Below are 17,777 nucleotides of genomic sequence, written 5' to 3'. Positions count from 1 at the left end.
AAAATAAAAATAACTGGAAATACATAATTGAATGGTTTATAACACAAGGAAAGGATAAATGCTTGAGGTGCTGGATACCCCTTTTACCCTGACGTGTTGAATACACATCATATGTCCATATCAAAACATCTCATATACCCCATAAATATATACACCTATTATGTGACCACAAAAATTTGAAATTTTAAAAAATATCATTTTGAATCAAAACTCTCTGGGAGGAGGAGGAAGAGTTATTCCCATTTATCAAAAAAGGACACTAAGGATCAAAGTGATAAACTAACTTGCTCTAAGTCACCCAGTTAGCACCCAGCTAGAAAATATTATTAACAGTGACTATGTCTTGGAGATGGAATTATGAATTATTATTTTTCTGCTTTTTTTTATCATTCTATAAAGAGAAATAAGAATATTTCTGAAATACTAAAGTGATATAAATTTCATTTCCCATATGTCATGTTATCCTGCAAGTCCCACCTACCTGATCAACAATATTCATCATTTCAGGTGGAAAGAGAAGTGTTGCTCAGTTTACATGTTCAAACCAGAATTCTAGCCCGCAGAAACAGAAAAGACGTGAAAGCTAACTTGGTTTGCTTTTTAAGGAGAATAAAGGGGGTTTCTAATATCCCCTCATATATTGTAGATCATAAATCAAGAAAGTCAAGTCTGGCCAACTTGACCAGAATCTTACAAAAAGCCAAGAAGTAGACAACAAAAAACATATGGCATTCCCACTACCTAGAGAGGAAAAGTGGAAAGCCCTTTGGGCACTGGGAAAACAAGCCCAGAGAGGAGAAAGAAAAAGAGAGGGAGAGAGCACAGGCAGTCATCAAAGAGGTCCTCAATTCTACCCTCCACATCCAAAACTTAGGGAAAGTACAGTAAAAATACCCCAGATAGTTTAAGGCGATGCCAAAACTAAAGGGGGGACTTGAATTTCACTTTCCATTTGGAATTTCGATAACAGAATAACTTGCAGGATGTATGATTCCATTAGTCAAGTGGAAAGGACGGCAGAGTTGAACAACACAAAGTGATAGGGGAGGGATATGGAAGAGGAGTGCTGCTGAGTCACATTAGGTCATCGGCATCAGTAGGAGCCCAGTGGGGGCTCAGTCATCAGTGAGACACGATGGAGGACTTTCCCAAGTTCTCCATGGAAGAGCAACCATCTTCCATTTCCCTTGACTGGAAAACAGGCCACAAGTTACAAAACCCATAAAAGCATCAATGGTAGAGGCAGAAAGAATAGCATCAGACACTCAAAGGTGAGGTAGCATGAGTTACACATCAGCCAGGGTTCCGTGGGAACCAGCAGAGGATGAGTCCTCTTGGGATGGAACTCCTACTATCACAAGGTGATGCAAGCTTCTTTCTCTGCCCAGAGACCAATCAGGGAAAGAGAAGAAGGAAGGGAGTGTGATCACAGCGGTAGGGCAGGGAGAGGAATCCTCTAAGACTTTCCATTTTACTCACAAAAGAAAAGTGGGAGTCATCGGAAAGACACCCTCTTAAACCATAAGAGACTATAGCCTGGGATGGGAAGTTTTACTTTTTCCCTAACACCATCAACAACAGGAACAATATTAAGCCAGACACAGAGAAGTTAGAAACCTATATATCTGAGTTTCAGTTGATCAATTTTAACTCTGTTATGCGTTTTTCCTAAGAACAGCGACCATGTGTTTAGTACTAAGATGTGCCAGGCACTGGGCTTAAGGCCTTGCATTTATACAACAATCTCCTAAGGCAGGTGCTATTATTAACCTTGGATAAAAGAGCAAATGGTGCTTTAGAAAACTTACGTAAATTTGATCAAGATTAGACAGCAAATAAGTGACAGAGCTAAGATTTGAACCCAACGCCAGAATCCTCTCACTCTAACCACTATGTAATACTACCTATATGTTATTATTATACTCATTTTTCAGATGTTTAAAGAGTCCAAATGAGTGACCCAAACAGCGAGTGGCAGAGCTGGGGTTTAAACCAAAGCAATCTGGCTCAAGATATGTCAGTTGCTATTTCTTGAACAATTTAAGTATTTTCAACAAATCTATTTATTGAAATTGTAAAATCTTACTGTTGCTTTCATAACTTATGTTTATAAGGAATATACAAACTATAGATTAAGGTGTTAGTAAATGAAAAATGAAAAGCAAAGAGAATATAAAGTAAGTTTGGCAAGGTTTCCTAAGTAGAAACTTTATGAATCACAAGCTCTAGGAAGTGAAGGAGGAGTAGAATTATTAGTAGCTGGATGCTGGGAGCAGTGGGAGGAACCTAATTGTTGTAATCCAATGATGAGCAATTACAACTAACAACTGGCTGAAAAAAAATCTCTGTGGATTGTACATTCTCAGATCTCTCAAGGCAACCACACCTCCTACTGAAACAAAGCTTCTTACGGAATGACACACATACAGAGTAGAGTAGTGTTGGACAGCCAAAGTCTTAGTGTACTCAGATTCAAAATACAGTGGTGGAAGGCATGGGATTGACAGATTAGACAATGTGATAGTAGTTGACGGCATTATAGGGCTAAGGTGGCCATGCAAGACCTTAGTAGTTGCAGCTGTATTAACTAAGGCACCTTGCGCCTGCTTTCAAACAGGGATGAATAACTGAAGAAACATAATTGGCTGTTATGCAGGGAGGGAGAAAGAGGATATGTAAATGTTGAAAGTATAGTTAAAACTAATGAAAAATATGCTCTAAATCCCAAATAAAAAATCATGTTGGGATTGCTTTGTCTGTAAAGAGGAAATCGCCTAGGAATTTTTTCTGAAATTCTTTCATAAGTACTTAGGGTAACATTGAGACTGAACAGATAGTTCTAGTTGCTTAACTCAGTTTGTTAAACTGCAGTTTTGACAAGGCCAGTGTCTTGAATACGGATCCCAGGTCAGCCAACTGCCTTGTTTTGGAGCTCACAGCTGCATTCCTAACCTCAGCCTCAATGCTGAGGAGCCTATACACTGCTGTGTTTTGTATTTGGATTTACAATAAGCTGTGAACTACTTAAGAGCAGGAAATACATTTTTTTCATCTCTGTATCCTCTCAACCTTGCATAGCTACTGACACAGTACAGGCACTCAATAAATGTGTGCGTGCCAGCCACCACTTGTTCAGGAGCACAAAATGAGAGACTTTAATCCATCTTTTGTACATTTCAGTTGAAAGATGGATTAAAGCCTCTTTCAATTTGTGTGTGGCTATTCTTAATGGTACCTGTGCTATGTTCCTTCAGTGCCGAGGTAGGAGGAAAAAATGGTTGACTCTTTCGCTACAGTTACTTGCAAGTGTATAGGAAGGGTGGTATATAAACATAGTGGTGTTGAATATTGCTTATGAGGGGTATTTATTTTACCGGAGAGTGAAAAAGTGAATGAAAAGTACACAATTGAGATGAAGTCCTCAGTTCCCTTTAGAAGGGAGATAGATTTCAAAAATTTGCCAGCAGACAGAATTAAACGCCCATCAATGACCATTTGAAAAGGAAACTGAATTACTACCTGGGAGACTTCTACACTGCACCAGTAGATTTACTACTTCCCAAAGGTTTTTAAATGACATGTCTTCTAACTTAACTTTAAAATTCAAGTTTAATTTTATGAATTTCCTTCAATGTGATCTATGTTGTTGTTCTCACCTGGTGTCATTCACCTTTTAGATCTGTATTTTTTATTTTTTAAATTTCACTTCCTTTTTCACAAAAAAACCATTAAAAATATCTGCCCTCTTCACATGTTCTAAGGAAAGTGCTATCATTGCCATTTTAATTCATCTGAGCCGCTGTACTGCTCTTTTTAGGCAACAGTGCTCTAAATTAAATTATCTTACGTGTTTTAAAACCTTACGCAAATCTGAGATGGGTTCCTTCTCTGTGCTAGGCTTACTTTGAAACCCGTTAGACAATGAGATAGAAATTTCAGGACACCAAGACACAAAAGACCAATGAAAGCTCTCTGATCATTCTTCTCAGGCAACAGTAAGTAACATTCAAATATTACATCACAGTTTTAAGCCTTCTGTCAAAAGTGGGAAACCTTCACCCCACCGCCCCACACTAAGCTAGGAACTCACCTGGTCCTGAGAGTTAAATACCCAAGTTTTGTGGACACAACAGCACAAGGGTTCTGCCTCCTTTTATTCATCCCCTGGGATAGAAATAAAGGGACTTTAACAAACCCAGTCATAACTCTGGTATCTTGTTTGAGGCACGTCCCTCTCCGTCCCATGGTTGAAACATTAGAACAGCAGTCAAGCATCATCTCTAGAGAACCTAACAAATACTGCCTTCCCTTGTTTTAATAAATATAATTTATTTTCCTGAAAAGGAGCATACTGTTCTGAAGTAATTAAAAAGTCACAAATTAATTATCCTATTTTTTATTATGGTAATTGCAGAGGGATAGGATAGTGGGCTTCGGGCCCATAAAGGGTATTTACTAAAGGTCTCCCACAACAATAAAGTGAATACTTTAACCAATGGTTGCTGTATTAATTAGGATACTTTCAGTTGCTACTGGCAAAAACTTAAGTAAGTCAATTAGCTTAGGTAAGAAAGGTCATTATCACATGACTGGTAAATAAGGGATTCAAAATGACAGCTAGACTCACCTCTTACACAGTGTCATCAGAGCTCATCTCTCTCCATTTCTCAACTTTGCTTCTGGTTGTGCGCCAGCTTCCTTCTTCAGAAAAGCTTTCACATGCAGGAGGAAAGGTGGCTGCCCATGGACCAGATTCACGTCTTTTTAGCTTAGTAACCACAATAGGAAAGAAATAATTTTCTCCCCAACATTCATTTATCTATCCCAGAAAGAAATCTGTATGGGCCATGTGGGTACCCCTGAGCCAATCACTTGGCCAAGTAGACAGATGCATGTGTCTATAATGGTGGGATTATAGATAGGGCGAAGGCTAGACAGTTCCCTGAGCACGACTATATTTATATACCACCCTACTCATATACTTGCAAGATTTAGCAGGTATATGGCCAATACAATCACACATTTTAAAGTGAAAGATGCTTTCCTTTGCAAAAAAAAAAGCTATTGTTTATTTTTCATCAATATTAAGTTTTTAAAAAATTATTATGGAACTAGATTACTTAAAAATCATGTATCTCAAGATGCAAGAAAAACATTCACATTCAGTGGAGAAGACATGGACTCCCATTTATCACTCTGAAGAGCTTCTCACTGAAAGATGAATTTGTTTTTTCTTTTGAGACAGGGTCTCACTCTGATGCCCAAGCTGAAGTGCAGTGGCACCATCTTGGCTCAGTGCAGGCTCGACCTCCAGTGCTCAGGTGATTCTCCTACCTCAGTCTCTGGAGTAGGTGGGACTACAGGTGCACACCACCATGCCTGGCTAATTTTTGTATTTTTTGTAGAGACAGGGTTTTGCCATGTTGCCCAGGCTAATCTAAAACTCCTGAGCTCAAGCAATCCACCCACCTCAGTCTTCCAAAGTGCTGGGATTACAGGTGTGAGCCACTGCATCTGGCCTAAAAGATGAATATGAATATATCACCCAAGAAATTGACCTGGTAGCGAGAGACAACCCAGTTATTGTCATCACCCTTTCCTATCAATGTTTTCATCTACAGGTCGAAAGGCCATTGAGAGTCTGCTCCTGAGAAGTTCAGACACCAAAGTGCAATGGAAAACATGAGAGATGTCCATTTGGAAGGAGAGGGACTTGGTAGCTTTTGTGGCTGTAATAACTCTCTGATCCTAAAGAATATTTTTTAAGTGCTCAATGTAAGTGTGACTGGTCCCTGGAATAGAACCATACATGTAGCACTAAGAACATCCACCCTCCAGAAAATGTGATTGGAAAGGATGCTGCAATGTTTTGAATGTGCTTCGGCTAAATTACAAATACAGAAAATCACCAGGGACCATTCTCCATAGGTATTTACATGAATACCATAATCTCCCAGTTTTCCTTGCATCTCCCTAGCTGTTCCTTTTTGGTATCTACTGCTGGCACTTCTTCCTCTTCCTTGACCAAAACATAGTCTGACATTGCTCTGGCTTCCTTCTGGATCTTCTTGCCTTCTCCATCTAGAGACTTTCTTCGGGCAGTGGTATGGTTTGGATGTGTGTCCCCCTCCAAATTTCATGTTGAAATGTGATCCCCAGTGTTGGAGATGAGGCCTAGTGGGTAATGTTTGGGTCATGGGGGTGGACTCCTCACAAATGGCTTGGTGTGCTCCCCACAGTAAGGAGTGAGTTATCTATTAGTTCACAGGAGAGCTGGTTATTTTAAAAAGCCTGACATCTCTCTTGCTCCTTCTCTCTCCATGTGACACATCTGCTCCCTCTTCACCTTCCACCATGATCATAAGCTTCCTGAACCCTTCACCAGAAGCGGATGTCCCCCTATGCTTCTTGTACAGCCTGCAGAACAGTGAGCCAAATAAACCTCTTTTCCTTATAAATTACTCAGGCTTGGGTATTCCTCTATAGCAATGCAAAACAAACTAACACCGTGGGGTCTCATCCATTACCCTCCAATTGCCATCTCCCAGCTGTCCACTTTCAAATCTACATGCAAACTCCAGCCCTCTCTCCTAAGCTTCAAACTGCTGGATCTAACTGCCTACTAAACATCTCTGCATGGCTGTCTCTGTGTCCAAAATATTAACTCTTCCTTCCAATACCTCAGCTCCAACTGCTCTTCCTCCAATGTTCACCATCTCAGGAAATGATACCACCACCCAGCCCATTACTCAAGTCTGAAACCTGGGAGTCATCCTTGATTCCTTCTTCTCCCTCAGCAACTCCTTTCACATTTAAACAATCACAAGATCCTATTTCACTCCTAAATATTTCTCAAATGCTTAGTGACACAGATGTCCCTTCTCTATATGCCCACTAGTCCAACCTACCCTCATCCTTTGCCTAGTTACTACAGTAGCTCCCCAAGTCCCTTAAAACCATTCTTGCCCCATCCTTCCACCAATCCATTCAGATCCAATTATACCAATCTCTGGCTTTAAAACGTTCAAAGGGTTTATAGCCCAGAGTGTCCAAAAGAAAGTATTGGGACTAATTGCCTCAGAATCCTATAGAGGAGCTTGTTAAAAGTATGGGCTCTTGAGCTGCACCAAACCCAAAGAATCAAAAGCTGTAGGAACAGGCTCAAGGCACTGAATTTTTAATCCTAAATCTTTATTAAGGTTTGCAGGCCCTCCATAATTTGACCTCTTGCAGTTCCAGGTTAGGGCATTTCACAATATTGTCCTATAGATGGCACTTTGTGCTTTTCCATGAGTCACGGCACTGGCTCCTGCTGGTCATACCACTGGTTAAATGTCTCATTACTGCCGGAACATAAACTCCAGAGGGAACAGAAGCATGCTGTCTTGTTTACCATTTGTCCCTGGCACCCAGGACAATGGGCACAACATCTGACATTCAATATTCATCGGCATTGCCAGAATAAAAGAGAACTTAATTTGAAGGGCTTTCTCCAAAGCAGGGTTGGTTAAACGTACCTAAAAATGCCTTCCTTTGATGAGATAGTGAACAAACCAAGAAACGGCCTGGATAACAATAATTGGAGTAAGTTAATTAGTGGCCTGAAGGAGAAAGTTTACTTTTCGAAGTTAAATTACATTTGGAGATTCTTCTCTAGTCTCCAGTGAGATCAAATGAACAGAAATATACTTTGGACCACATTCAAGGAGTTTCTGATTATAAGTACTGTAAGGGGTAAACCCCAATCCAAAAAAAATTTAAAAAGTAAAATTCTGGTATAAAAAGGGAGAGAAAGTGAAAGAGACCTCCTCTCCCTTTTCCTAGAGCATTTGCTTTAGAAAATTTCTAATTGTAACTTCTTTGAGATGTCTAGAAATCTTTTCAAAAGCTAAACAAACCTTCTTGCCAGCTTGACAACCAAGGAATGTCTCTCTCAAGGACCTGGAAACCATCTCTTTGAAATGTAACATCAAGGAAGAGAGTGCCCCTATCTCCTAGACTCCATGAGAGTTAGGTATCTGGCTCCAAATTGTAACTACCTCTCCGTCACAGAGATATGAGAAGTACTGTCATTCCTTTGGGTAAAAGCAATTACCAAACACAAATGTCCACCCTCATTACCTGGTGAATCTAGGATGAACTATGTGCGTGTGACAAATGGTGTTGCTACAACCTCTTTCTTACTTGGGGTGGGGGAGGGGGCAGCAGATATAGCAGGAACTCTAGTCCATAGATATTTAGGTATGTTAAAGGTTTCCATGCAACACCGAGGGATGTGAAACTGTTTTACTAGTTACCACTCTTTGTTAAGATCACTCCCATCACCAAAGGCAAAGCAATACTTTACTTATCAAGAACTTTGTCCTTTTTAGCCAAACCAACTTACCATGCTCTAAGAAAAAGACAGGGGTTCATTTCCTTTTATACATAAGTAGGTAACAAAGGTAACCCAATACTTTCATGTTCTAGAATTTTATATAAACAGAATCATGGAGTGTTTACTCCTGGTCTGGGTTCATTCACTCAGCGTAAGTATTTGAAGTTTCACCCATGTTGCTGCACATGTCAGTAGTCCATTCCTTTTTCTTTTTCTTGCAATATCTTTATTATACTATTCATACACTTCTCCTCCCACAGAACTCCATCATTTCAGGTTTACTATTAAGTATTCTTTCCTTTTTTTGTGGAGGGTGGTGTCTTTCTTTGTACCCCCACCATGTTACTAAGGTATACCTGATCTAAATTATACATATTTGCAGTGTACATGTAATGTTTTGATATATGTATACATTGTGAAATGATTAAATTAAGCTATTTAATATATCCATCACCTCACATACTTATTTTTTTGTAGTGAGGGCATTAAATATCCAATATCTTAATAATTTTCAAGTACACAAAACATCATTAACTATAGTCACCATCTGCACAATAGATCTCCAGAGCGTTCTCATCTTGTCTAATTGAAATTTGTACCCTTTCACCAACATCTCCCCATTCGTTTTGCCCGAAGTCCTTGACAACCACCATTCTACTCTCTGCTTCTACGAGTTTGACTTTTTGGATTCCACATATGAGTCCATTCCTTTTCATTGCTAAATAGCACTCCATTGTATAAATATACCACAATATATTTATCTAGTCACCTGTGGAAGGACATTTTGGTTGTTTCTAGTTTAGGGCTATTACAAATAAAGCTATGATAAACTCTTATGTGCAAGTCTTTGTCCTAGAAGTAGAATGATAGAGTCATATGGTAGATGTACATTTAATTTCATAATATAACTTAACAGCTTTAGGGGGCTTCTTTTGGTTATAAGCAATTACCTCTTCCACAACCAGTTCATTCTCCCCTCAATACCCCCTACCTCCATACACACACTATTAATATGGTTTAGCTTTGTGTCCCCACCCAAATCTCATCTCAAATTGTAATCCCAGGTGTTGGGCGAGGAACCTGGTGGGAGGTGATTGGATCATGGGGCAGTTTCCTCCATGCTGTTCTCGTGATAGTGAGTTCTCAAGAGATCTGATGGTTTTATAAGGGGCTCTTCCCTTTTGCTTTCACTCTCTCTCCTGCCACCTTGCGAAGAAGGTGCTTGCTTCCCCTTCGCCTTCCACCATGACTGTAAGTTTCCTGAGGCCTAACCCAGCCATGAGGAACTGTGAGTCAATTAAACAAACCTCTTTCCTTTATAAATTACCCAGTCTCAGGTATTCTTTATAGCAGTATGAAAATGGACTAACACAACTATTATGCTTTGTTTCAATGTAAATACATAAGAGGTTTAATTTTATAACTGGAGGAAGAGGATATATTTGTGGAGAGAGGAACAAAGGTAGAAAGAAGAGGAAGAAATGTTACAATGGGTCTCCTGAAGAGCTAATTTGACTGTACATGTTTATGTGTAATTAATTTGTAACATTATAGACAGATATGTATACAACTTCAAGTCAGGTTTTGCTTAAATGTGTATATCTTTTTATCAATATTTTAAAGCTATTACTACAGGTGGTCCTCACTGTGCACAGGTTCTGTACACCATTCTAATATGCAGAAATTTCAGTTACCATAGTTTAATTAACACCAGTCCCTCAACAACATGGTTCAAATTTCAGTTACCATGTGAATTAAATATGAGTAACTGTATAAAATATAAACTTTACTGCTAGCTCCTCAGTCCGCAAATCACCATGTAAGTAATAGATGGGCATCGTGATCAGTGACCAGTCACATCATTTCTTCCCGAGTCTGTTGGTGATTGGCTACTGTGTGTGTGTGTGTTATTCAGTTCAGGCAGAGATGGCCAAGGGTGTAGTTGTGTTACCTCCTGGTCTCCCAGTAATAAATCCAAGTGACATTTTACAAAATTGGATAACTGAAGGAGGGAATTCACCAAAAGATGAAAGTGCAGCAAGGAAACAAAAAGTGATTTCACTGGAAATGACATTCAAACTGAACATAAATGGGGTTACAGAAGAGAGAGCTAACCATGGGAATGTTGGCACTGCCATTGTTGGAAAGGCTCTAGATATGCAGCCCGAGGGACACCGAGAAGGCAAACTTACGGACATAAATGAGGAAAGCGGCTATGGCAAAAAGGATGAAGATGCCCTAGAGGAACTGATGCCAGCAAAAAGTTCACATTAAGGCCAGGTGTGGTGGCTCATGCCTGTAATCCCAGCACTTTGGGAGGCCAAGGTGGGCAGATCACGAGGGCAGGAGTTCAAGACCAGCCTGGCCAACATGGCAAAACCCCGTCTCTACCAAAAATACAAAACTTAGCCGGGCATGGTGACACACACCTGTGATCCCAGCGACTGGAGAGGCTGAGGCAGAAGAATCACTTGAACCCAGGAGGCAGAGGTTGTAGTGAGCAGAGATCGCACAACTGCGCTCTAGCCTGGGCTACAGAGCGAGATTCCATCTCAAAAAAAAAAATTTTTTAAAGGTCACAGGACAATCATAATCCTTCCCACTGATTATGAAGATTGCTTTGCATAGTTTTTGCTTGCATGGTCCTTGCTATCATGCAAAACGAGGACTGCCTCAACTCTTTATTCCTCATTAAATAAAATACAAGTACCTGAAACGGTATCTGTCACACAGTAAGTACTCAATATATGTCACCTATTGTTTCAAAGACATTACCATTTTTCATCTTTATTGCAAAGCTTCTTTTTTTTATGTCTATACTTGCTGCTCCTATTTTGCTCCTTCCATTCTCTCTCGAAATCATTTCAATCAGGCTTTGTCCACATTCCTTCACCAGAACTGCTCTCATCAAAGTCATCAATCACTGCTGAATGTCTAAATCCAATGATAGCTGTAAGTCTTACTTGATACACTTGACAACAGCATTTAATTCAATTAATCAAGAAAGACTGACTTCTAAACACCAACCTCCCCTGGTTTCCTCCTACCTTATAGGCTGATCCTTTTCCATTTGCTTGCTAGTCACTACTCTCTCTGACACCTAAATGCCAGACATCTAAATGTCAGAGTGCCCTGGGGCTCAACCTTTGGACCTCTTCTCTAACTACAATTACTCCCTTGTTGACCTCATCCATTCTCATGATGTCAAATGCCATTCACATACAGATAGCCCCCAAATCTTTACCTCTAGGTCTGACCTTTCTTCTGAAATCCAAGCTTGTATGTCCAACTATCTATTCTACATCTCTCCTTACGGTGGCTACTAGACAACTGAAACTTAACTGTGCAAAAGCAAATTGATGATCCTTCCCAGACCTCTTCATCTTTCTTTATTTTTTTCTACTTCATAAAGGACACTTTAATTTATTGGAAACCTTGAATATTCAACTCTCTCTCTCTCTCGCCCCCATCCTTCCTGCCCTCCACCCCACCCCAGCCTTCTCTTCCAACCCAACACTCAAACACACACTTAACTCATCAGCATATTCTGTCAACCTCTGAGCTACTCCCATTTTAGAGGTAAAGAAACTGAGCCATGAAAAAGTTATTTACTGGTCTAAGGTCACAGAATTAATTTGCAGCAGAACTGAAATTGAAAACCAGGCAGCCTTGCTTTAGAGTTTTTAAATGGCAATTTCCTCAATTCTAGTCCTCAAGGATTCCAAAATATTGAGGTCTAATTTCCAAAATGCTTTTGATAAAGACAAAACTAAACAATTTCTAACATTTCTTCCAATGAAACAATTCAATAAGTAAATGTATACCTAATACAAAACATAGCTTTGTAAACCAAAGCATAGTCTATAATGAAGTTTTTCAGTTTTATAACCTCTGTGTTTGTATATATTATTCTTGAAAATTGAGATCTTTTTCTGTTTCTTAATTTGTTTTTTAAAAATTCACAGTGTATCACAACATTTTATCCATTATAACAGAATGCCCTAGCTAAAAGTAAATTCCAATTTTTTGGAAACCTTGAGGACTAGAAGTAAGGAAATTTGTTATTTAGAAACTACAGGTAGTTTTTATTCTTCTATAGAAATAGATGATTGAAATCACCTTAACACACTGATTATTGTGGCAAAAACACTCTTTTGTGTTGCAAAGATGAGGCAAAGAACTTGTTCTCAAAAAGGAAATGTTGAAAAAATGAAAAGCAATTTTCTCAGCAAGGAGGCAAGAAAACTGGATAAGCTTGATCTAATCTAATCTGATTTAATCACTATCCCAAGACTGACTTGGGGAAAGTGGTATTTGGGGAGACCCTCAGAAAAATCCTGACAACCTTCATCATCTAATAATATTTATTTTCTCAGAGAAAGAGATGAAATGAGTAGATTGTAATTGTTGTCTGTTATTATTCAGTTATAGCAATGCCTATGTGTCTCTTTCCCAGATTTTATCCTTCAACACTGAAGGATGAAAAAAAATTGCACTTGAAAATCACTTGCTCAAAAACCTCTTTGAAGACTATACTGGCATTTTTATTAGAAACACATATTTAAAACAAAACAAACCCCCACTTCATTTCCCAAACAAGGAAAGCCAGTTATGATAGGATGACATCATGAACGCATATGTTTGCCATGAGAAGACAAGAAAAGTCTTCACTTGCTTCATTTGAAACAGTTGCCTGCCATTAGGTAGAACATTCATGATGGAGATTAGTGCTTTTATAAAAGAGACCACAGAGAGCTAGTTCTTCCTTCCACTATGTGAGGACCAGCAAGAAGTGGGCCCGTGTCAGACACCAAATCTGACAGCACCTTAATCTTGGACTTCCCAGACTCTAGAACTGTGAGGAATAAATCTCTGTTGTTTATAACCCACCCGGTCTATGCTATTTTGTTATAGCAGCCTGCACAGACTAAGATATAGTCTCATCATTCTTTAGAACAAGCTTGTCCAATCCACAGCACGTGGGCCACATGAGACTCAGGATGGCTTGGATGTGACCCAACACAAATACATAAACTTTCTTAAAACATTGTAAGATTTTTTGCGATTTTTTTTTTTAGCTCATCAGCTATATTAGTGTTAGTGTATTTTATGTGTGGCCCAAAACAATTCTTCTTTGAAAGCGGCCCAGGGAAGTCAAAAGATGAGACACTCCTGCTTTAGGACAATTAAAACAGTGGGAGAGGGCTAGACCAAGCCAACAAATACAACTCTGCAGTTTGTGCTCAGTATGTGTTTCATGTATTCTGTCTTCCAAGTCTAATGTGAGGTTGCTTCAGCCCAGAGGAAGGTGTGCCTCCTTGCAATTTGCACACAAACTCTGTATATGCTAGAAGTAGCCATGGGGCTAGAGGCCAAATGTTGTTTAGCATCATCTTTTATTGGGAATCAAATTTATTAAACTCTTTGGTTTATCTTGATGCCCTGAATTCTCCAAATAATAGGGGATTAAAGGGATCAAAGTAATGCTAAGACCAGAAAGTGGGAGTTACTCCTAATTTTGGCAAACCTGTAAGATAAAGTATACACTACTTCTGGTGTTTTAGGGGGATTGGTTGCTTGGTTTTTTGCTTTTTGCTTTTATTCTATTTGGTCCCTAGGAAACATAACATTTCCTCAAAGGTATCATGCCCCAGTAATTTAGCTAAGATTTTCTATAGGCTGATTATCATATACGTCATTTACCAAGGCTAGCATTAATTACTGACAAGACGTTTGGAGGAGATAACCCAAGGTTCAATACCAACCAATGGGAAATGACCATTGGCAGCAGCTGCTCTGCTGCGTTGATTAAACGGGCTTTCTTGACTGTATTAGAATGAGATGAGGACACAGGGGTTTTCTGTGCTTCTTGTTGTTTACACTTAATTTCCAGTGTTATTGTGTTATGTGGCCCAAATCAAGAGTTTATATATGGCTAATAAGGTCAAGTTTTATAAATGCTCCATAGATCTTTCAAGAATCCTTAGCCTTTAAATGAGGGTATATTATTAATTCTATTATTTATACCCTTAAATGTGTTTTTGCATACTTGATCTGTAAAAATCTACTAGTGTTTTTCAACAAATGGTGCTGGAAGAACTAAATACCCATATGCAAAAAGTGAACTTCAAATACCTCACACCATATACAAAAATTAACTCAAAATAGATTATAGACCTAGAGTAAAACCTAAACCTATAAAACTTGTAGAGGAATAAAAAGATGAAATCTTTATGCCTTTGGCTGGGCAATGATTTCTTGGATATGACACCAAAAACCTGATCTATTAAAGACAAAAATGATAAATTGAACTTCATGAAAATTAAGACATTCTCTTAGAAAGGCACTGTTAAGAGAATGAAAATACAACCCAGGCTGGGAGAAAAGATTTGCCAATCACAAATCTTATAAAGGACTGGAATCCAGAATATAAAAACTTCCAAAATTCAGTAAGAAAACAAACAACTTGTCATGGTTAACTTTCAAGTTTTAACTTGGCTAGGCCATTGTACTCAGTTTTTGGTTAACCAGTAGTCTAGATGTTGCTGTGAAGGTATTTTTTAGATGTAATTAACATTTAAATCAGTAGACTCTGAGTAAAGCAGATCACTCTCCATAATGTAGACAGACCTTCTCCAGTCAGGTGTTGGTCTAAAGAGGAAACAGGGAGGTTGCCCGAAGAAAAAGAAATTCTGCCTCCAGCCTTTGGACTTGAGACGGCATCATCTCTTCCCAAGGACTCCAGTGGCCAGCCTGCCCTACAGATTTTGGACTTGCCAGCCCCCACAATAATGTGAGCCAATTCCTTAAACAAGTACCTCTGTGTGTATACACACACACACACACACACACACACACACGTCAATTCTTTTTCTCTGGAGAACCCTATTACACACCCAATTTTTTAAATGAGCAAAAGATCTGAACAGACATTTCACCAAAGAAGATATACAGATGACAAATAAATACATGAAAAGATACTCAACATCATCAGTCATTTGCATTAGGGAAATGCAAATTAAAATACAATGAGACACCACTATACACCTATTTAAATGTCTAAAATCCTAATGAGTAAGCATATTAAATGTTGGCGAGGATATAGAGTAACAGAAACTCTCTCACATAGCTGGTGAGAATATAAAATTGAACAATAACTTTAGTAAACAGTTTAGCAGTTTCCTGAAATGTTAAACTCATACTCACCATATAACCCAGCCATTCCATTCGTAGGTATTCTTCCAAGAGAAGCAAAACATATGTCCATACAAAGACTTGTTCATGAATGTTCACAGCATCTTTATTCATAATAGCCAAAAATAGAAACAACCCAAATGTCCATCAAAAGGTAAACCGATAAACAAATTGTTGTATATCCATACAATGAAATGCTCCTTAGCAATAAAAAGGAATGAACTGTTGATACTTGCAAAAACTTGGATATCACAAAATAAATATGCTGAAAGAATACATACAAAACAAAGAGTATATGCTGTATAATTTCACTTATATAAAACACCAGAAGATGCAAACTCATCTATAATGACAGAAAGAAGATCAGTGGTTGACTAAGAATTGGAGAAAGGGCAGGAAGGGGGTGGAAGGAGGGATTACAAACAGGCACAAGGAAACTTTTGGAATGGTGGAAATGTTCATTATGTTAACTATGGCATTATTTCACAGGCATAGACATATATTGAGGTGGGCAAATCACGAGGTCAGAAGTTTGAGACCAGCCTGGCCAACATGGTGAAATCCCATCTCTACTAAGAATACAAAAGATTAGCTGGGCGTGGTGGGGGATGCCTGTAATCCCAGCTACTCAGGAGGCTGAGGCAAGAGAATCACTTGAACCTGGGAGGCGGAGGTTGCAGTGAGCCTAGATTGCACCACTGCACTCCAGCCCAGGTGACAGTGCAAGACTCCATCTCAAAAAAAAAAAAAAAGTATGAAATTTTATAATTCAAATTTGTGTAGTTTATTGTATGCTGATTATATTTCAATACAGCTATTCTAAAAAAAAGCTAGCACTGTATTTAAATTACTCCTTACGGCCGGGCGCGGTGGCTCAAGCCTGTAATCCCAGCACTTTGGGAGGCCGAGACGGGCGGATCACGAGGTCAGGAGATCGAGACCATCCTGGCTAACCCCATGAAACCCCGTCTCTACTAAAAAATACAAAAAACTAGCCGGGTAAGGTGGCGGGCGCCTGCAGTCCCAGCTACTCGAGAGGCTGAGGCAGGAGAATGGTGTAAACCCGGGAGGCGGAGCTTGCAGTGAGCTGAGATCCGGCCACTGCACTCCAGCCTGGGCGACAGAGCGAGTCTCTGTCTCAAAAAAAAAAAAGATAAAAATAAAAAAAATAAAAAAATAAAAAAATAAATTACTCCTTACATTCTAACAGATTTTGTTTTATATATTTCAGGGTTATACCATTTAGTGTCCAAAGTTTTATGACTATTTTCATTGTGAATTATGCCTTTTTGTTAAAAAATTATCCTCTCTGTAAATCATTTCACCTTAAATGTTATTTAGGCTAGTAGTAATGTAACCACTCTTCTCTGGAACGTTTGCATTTTTCGAACATGCATATTTCCCTTTGGCCTGGAGTCTCCATCAGATATATGACACTGGGCAAGTTACTTATCTGCCTCCATTTCCTTACCTGAAAAATGAGCAGCTTTCAAAGGGTTGCTTTGAAGATTGAATGAGTTAATATTTATTAAATATTTGAAACAGGGTTTTGTAATCTTGACACTATATTTGGGGACTGATAATCTGTTGTGGGGACTAGCCTGTGTATTTTAGAATGTTCAGTAGAATCCTTGGTCTCCAACCTACTAGATACCAGTAGCAGTCTCCTCCCAGTTGTGCCAACAAAAATATCTCCAGACATTTCCAAATGTCCCCTGGGGGGCAAAACCACCTCAAGTTAAGAAGCAATAATTGAAAACAATCTCTGGGAGGTAATAAAGGCTACATAAGCATTTGTTAAATAAGTGTTCCGTGGCAATTATTATGTGACCCTTTCTCCTTTCTGGGCCACTAGCCACTGCACCATGCAAAAACCCAGTGGTATGTCTGAAGTCCCATTGCCACAGACTACTACTTGATGTGGCCATACTTACCCTGGGGTCTCCCAGCCCACTGCTTCAGATGCTGTAGATTCTTAGCACAGAGAGCCCACTTTCTGTACCAAGCTCACCCCACCTCTAGCTCTCATCCCTCTAAATCAAACATGTCCAACCTGTGGCCCAGAATGGCGTTGAATACAGCCCAACACAAATTTATAAACTTTCTTAAAACATAACGAAACTTTTTTGCAATTTTTTTTTTAGCTCATCAGATAACAGTAGTATTAGTGTATTTTATGTGTGGCCCAAGATAAATCTTCTTCCAG

At 39.1% G+C, this 17,777-nt stretch overlaps 1 pseudogene; it reads left to right on the top strand.

The window, feature by feature from the left end:
• Positions 1 to 14,217, top strand: part of LOC112605962 — a 37,170-nt pseudogene extending 22,953 nt beyond the window's left edge.
• Positions 14,218 to 17,777: the final 3,560 nt, after the last annotated feature.

The sequence above is a fragment of the Theropithecus gelada genome, chromosome 14, assembly GCF_003255815.1.
Source record: "Theropithecus gelada isolate Dixy chromosome 14, Tgel_1.0, whole genome shotgun sequence".
Taxonomy (NCBI): Eukaryota; Metazoa; Chordata; class Mammalia; order Primates; family Cercopithecidae; genus Theropithecus; species Theropithecus gelada.
The sequence above is the reverse complement of the archived record's forward strand: the minus strand, read 5'-3'. Positions and strand labels throughout refer to the sequence as shown.